A 6,205-nucleotide genomic window follows, 5' to 3' on the forward strand; every position below is an offset into this window, starting at 1 on the left:
CAGTCATCCTCTCATTAATACAGTGCAGTCGTCCTGTCCCATGTGCATAAAACACCCCCATAGCATGATGCTACCACCCCCATGCTTCGCAGTAGGAATGGTGTTCTTAGGATGGTACTCATCATTCTTCTTTCTCCAAAACACAGTGAGTAGATGTAAGACCAAAAAAGTTCTGTTTTGGTCTAATCTGACCACACGACTTTCTCCCATGATCCTCTGTATCATCCAAATGGTCATTGGCATACGGGCTTGGATATGTGCTGGTTGAAGCAGGGGAACCTCCAGTACCATGCATGATTTAAAACCATGTCTTAGTGTACTACCAAAGTAGCCATGACTGAGATTGACAGTCATGTCTAGCTAATTCCATTTTCTAATAACGTAATTGCTCCAACACTGGATCTTTTTTCATCAAGCCGCTTGACAATTTCCCAGCTCTCCGTTCCAGCCTTGTGGAGGTCTATGAATTAGTCTCTGGTCTCTTCGGACAACCTCTTTGCTCTTGGCCATGTTAGTTGAAGTCCTATTGATTGTTTGGTGTGGACAGGAACCAAGAAAATCAGACAAGCTATCACCATGGACACATAGGACATCCCTCCTTATTTTTACTATAAAGTATATCCATAAGTCCTAAAATTCACTCAATGAATATTAATAAACAACTTTGTTTATTTGTCCTACTTTTACTGTGAAACTTTTAAATCCCCAAAACAAGTCAACATATGTTTTGCATATTTTAAAAATACTTTTTTTAGGTCAAATTACTATTTATGGTTGGATTTTATCAAAGGTCTTTTTTTATCAAAAGTGTACACTAAAATCTATGTGATGTTAGTTTATCTTTTTTATTTATTTGTTTTTTTTTGTGTGTGTGTAACAGGGATGCCATATGTTTCTTTTCTGGAAGTCACACATTGTAGTGGAGGTTATAAAAATATTCCTCTCCTGCTTGATGATTATTTTTTTCTTTAGAATATATAGTTTCTCCTTTAATGAGCTGCAGTTGCAGATGTTTAGTGTCTTGCGGTAAATAATGACTCCAACCGACTATCCGAACATGATAATTAAAAAGTTAATAGCTTTTAGATTTATGCAACGCTGTTGACGCACAAGATAAAAGAACAGGTCTTTGCAAGGAAAGTAGGAAAGATCAAATAAACAGCCTCTGAGTTTTTGGTGGGGTTTTATATTTCAATAAAACTTTATGCGGTAAAACTTGGAGCCCTTGATTCCCTAAACCTGATCATAAATCATGGTGTGGGGTGGTTTGATAATTGCTGTGCAAGCTTTTTCCTGCAGCTTAAATTAGGTCTGATTTTTAAATGGGTGCAGTTTTGCAAAAATGCAACTCTTCCAGTCTCTGTCAGTCAATTATTCACAGATCTCTACAAAATGAGTCCATCCATTTGCCGAACCTGCTGAATCCCCTTTGGGGCCACAGGGTTGATGGAACCGAGCCGCCTAAGCCAGGTGGCTACTGTAGGGTACGCTTTGGAAAGGTTACCAGTGTGTTTCAAGACCACACAGTCATACGGACCATTTAAAGTCATCAATTAATCTATGAAATATGCTTTTGGGCTGGAGGTAACACAACCTGACCAATGTGCTTTTGGAAGAATGGTCAAAACCTCCTGTAAACACACTCCTCAACCTTATGGACAGCCTTCCCAGAAGAGTTGAATCTATAATAGCTGTAAAAGGTGGACCAACAATATATTGAACTCTATGGGTTAGAAATGGTTCTTGCGTGAGTCAAAGCAGGTGAGCCAAAACTTTTAGTAATATAGTGCATTGTATTTTTGGCTTGATTGAATTCTAATATTTTATTTTGGACACATATCTTAAGAGGGAACAAAAATATAAACAAAACAGTATGTATATAAATATCCAAAAGGGAGGGGGAAGAAGTAAAAGCCTCCTCGCCAAAATTCTCACACCCGTGCCCTAACTCAAATGTATTACTACACCCAGTACCCCCTCTCTGTAAGTAAGACATTTTTTGTGGAGTGACATCACACTCACTCGTTCCAGTTCTCATATGCATTCAAAGTCCCCAACACACCCAGAATTGATATTTACAAATATACCATAAAAAATACTAACATTTTTACATGTACATATACCAATACATATTTCTAGACTTATTCTTAAATTATTTTATATTTGGAGACATTTTTTGTTTTTCAGCCTTGTTTACATAACATCCTTGATGAAAAGACTTATCCTATTGATTAATCCAATTCCCAGGTTATAACTTCACTTATATGATAAGCTACAAGCCTTGTTCTGGTCCATAGCGTGTTCAGGTGTTCCGTAGGCTCATTCTTTTCTCGCTTCAGTGAGATGCTCAAACCCGCCTCAGGCCTGCTCAGGAAACTGGTTCAGCTTTTTTTTTATCACACGTCTGTAAATAGAACAGCTCTCACACCTTCCCTCGCTATTTGCTTGTTTTACTGTATTCTCATTTGTGTACCAGACACTGTTTCCTCTCGCTGCCATCTTTCATCCACTTATCTCTGTTCTGGTTCTTCTTGTTGTCTTAGTCTGTTTGTTTTATTGTTTGATCCTCTAATAGCTGCTCTTTATTTTACTTGTTTAAATTCTGTCTTTATGTTTTTATCCGTGACTCATTCGAGACTTCCATCTGTGCATTTTTTAAATTACAATGATGTAAAGTGTTTAATTTTTTACTTCCTTCAGATTTACTTCTTGACATAAATATTTCATACAACGCAGTGACTCACCTGTACTGAGCAGATCAGAGGTAGAGAAGAGCTGTAAACAGGTCGTAAAGCAGGACATTGTTTGGTTCTCCTTCCCTGTTAAAGGCGTCACCGGTGAGCCACAGGGCTCCCTGTCAGGAGGCTCAAAGAAGTAGTTTGATTTAAGCAAAAATAGTAATGAAAAGATGTGAGAGTTACAGGCAGAAAAAAAAAATCATTTGAAACAGCCACATAAGAGAAATGGCTTATCAAAGTTTAACTCTGCACAAACATTAAAATTAGGATTTATGAACTAAAACCTTTATATTGTGATATTCTTAATGTCACTTCTTAATACCCTTTCTAAAATGATAAATATTGATTTAACCTTTTACACCAGAGCTTTAGCTCCTGTGTTGACGTCTTTGAATTACCATAACTCTCCAAATGTTTATGCAAATAACGTTATCCAAACAGAGTCTAAGGTGGAGAAAAGCAGCTTTTCTCCTCTTCAAAATCTGTTGCAATTGCGTTAATTGCCTAAGCGGTCAAAGAGTTGCAGTAATTTGAAGAGCTTGTGTTATGTCTTGTTGACGGTGACATCTCTGGTATTAACCCTTAAACACCATTGATGTCGCTGGCGACGCTAAATAACACACGCTCTATTGTAACTGTTTACGCTAGGAGTGTCAGAATCCAGGCCTTGAGGGCTGGGATCCTACACCAACCTGTCTTTGAAGCTTCCGATTGGCCAAACACACCTGATCCAGGTAATTGGCATCAAATGAGACAGGATTTCTGGAAAGCCAATAGGAGGCCGGTCCTCGATGCCTGGAGTTTGACACCCCTGGTTTACACGATTACAGGAATCAGCTGGCTGCATAATGCACTGTCGTAGTAAAGTTTTGTCCTTTTTAGGGTATTTGTGTGCTTTCTGGTTGTAGAGGGTTGTGTTCATCTTGATTGCTGCTCTGCTTACTATTGTGGTTGTGATCCTCACCACAGATAAGTTGGTTCCTCCCAGAAGTGAGACCACACTGTATCAGTAAAGTTTAAGGTGTTTAGGCAAGAGGCATAACAAATAATATATAAAACATACAAAAATAGTAACATCCAAAAATATTAGACTTTTCCACTGTACCGAGGTCATACAACGTATGGGGCGTGCATCAACGGAAAACGCAGCCTCCAAGTGTGATTTTCATGGTAGTTTCTCAGTAGCTTGTCTTGTTTTGTTCTTCTCCAGTCCATGTCGCATCTTTCCAGCCTCAATAGTATGACTGGTTCCTGGTTCCTGAATTCTGACTGAAATATTTATGACATCCTGACATGTCCCACTGGGCAGAGGCCCCGGGGAAGACCCAGGACACGCTGGAGAGACTATGTCTCTCGGCTGGCCTGGGAACGCCTTGGGGCCCCCCAGAAGGGCTGGAGGAAGTGGCCGGGGAGAGGGAAGTCTGGGCATCTCTGCTTAGACTGCTGCCCCTGCAACCCAGTCCCGGATGAGCGGAAGAAGATGGATGGACGGATGGATGGATGGATGGATATGTATGATATCCATTGGGCATTGCCATGTGGCTCTTTATTGACTTGAATTGTTTCTGTGGATTGAAAAAGCAGGCTTCACCCCCTTTTCTGTACAAATGGAATTGAAGGAATTGGCCAAAAACACTTGTTTTGATGTTAGGTAAGGGGTTTTTTAGTTGTTAAAAGTTCAAAGGCCACACGTGCATGCAAGGACTCAGAGAAATGTCGCCATTCTGGTCAGGAAGAGAAGACTAAACTGAAAGCATGGGAAAACATATTATTTATCTGTAGGAGGTACTGGGTGGTCGTCTCCTTTTTCCAGCTGGCATTATAAAAGCTCAAAACATTTGATAAGCTGGGACGCCTGTTCATTTTTCTGGAGAGTGAAATCTTGTTTCCTTTGAGCTTTTTGGTGTGTGTCAGAGCAAAAGTTTTGTAGCATTTTATTTAACAGTAAACCAAGATTTTTTAGTTCTGGTTTAGCATTCCAGTTGCCAAGTTTAAGAGGTAAAACACCCTACCGTTCAGTCTGCCCCCTTTGAGATCCGTCCTTTAGTTCCAAGTTTCCATGCAAATATGTTTTGTTCAGAGATTAAAATCAATCACTTGTGAAAAGGTTAGAGTCAATTGTCAGTAAATATGTGATAATAATTGAGGTATTTTGAATGGAGAGTGAACCAGCTCTGGAAAGTCACACAAGTACAGACAGCAACCCAAGCTCACTTAGGAAAGCTATAAACTTATTCTGGGCCGCACGCCATGCCACTATTTAAGGCTTGTTAATGACACCTTAAGATCAAAAACAAGAAGTGAAGGCTTTCACTGATCACATAAAATCAGTAAACATATACATCCATTTCCCTAAAGAAAACACTAAAGACAAACCAACTGGCCTTCCTAGACTCAGCTATTCACATAAGAATGGATAGCAACCTATGAGTTGAAATCTACAAGAATGGCATACACACTGACCAGTATCTGCTACAACCACCACATAGCCATTTCTTTCAAACCACTCTGAGGGGAAAAAAACAAGTCCACCCCAAGGACAAAATTTCCAAACACAAGAGGAGGAATGTAGTAAATGCTGTCTCGCGTACTAAACCTGTCCAGAACTCCACAACACACTGGACGATGACTCAACACCAGAGGGAAACACCCCCAGACCTGAATCAGCAGTTTAGAGTAATTTAAAGGTTAAAGAACACTCATTTGAAGATTGAAATTAATTTTTTTTGGAAAAAGATGACAGGAAGCATTAGAGATGGTAGAAGGAAGCATTTTATGCTAAACAGATATTGTGGACACATGGTGGACATAATGTTTCTCCCATTTACAATGCTGTCCTGTCAACACTCCTCAGTCTTGAACAGAGAATAAACTATGATGCAGATGAGTAGCCCAATATGGCTCACTCCAAGGATCAATGAGGTGAAACCATCTGACAAATTATAAACAAAGGTCTCTTTTTTCTTCTTCTTTACCTTTCAGCTTATCCCTTTCAGGGTCGCCACAGCGAAACAGCACCCACTGTTTCCCATCAGTGATTTGGCAGAGATTTTACGCCGGATGCCCTTCCTGACACAACCCTGTACTTGAGGGGTACAGGGACCCAGTTAGGCAGCAGCGTCAAGGGTCTTGCCTAAGGACCCAATCTGGATGGAGATCAGTAGACACCCCGGGGATCGAATCCAGGGCTCCTGGGTTGAAACTCTACTCTTGGCCCACTGAGCCATCCAGCCACTAAAAAAAAAGTGTCTTTATCAACTTTAAATCAGACCAAGCAAGTTCCTTGGACCAGAAATGAAATTGTCTTCATGAAGGTGTCCTTAACTAAGATCCCTGATAACTTAGGGGTAGGTAGGGAGTTGATTATTAGATACATTTGATTTTGATTAATGAACGATTCTGAATCGTTTTATAAATTTTAAATAATTGATCATCAAAACATTAATCTAGTTTAAAACATTAGTAAC

This window comes from Oryzias melastigma, linkage group LG8, assembly GCF_002922805.2.
Source record: "Oryzias melastigma strain HK-1 linkage group LG8, ASM292280v2, whole genome shotgun sequence".
Taxonomy (NCBI): Eukaryota; Metazoa; Chordata; class Actinopteri; order Beloniformes; family Adrianichthyidae; genus Oryzias; species Oryzias melastigma.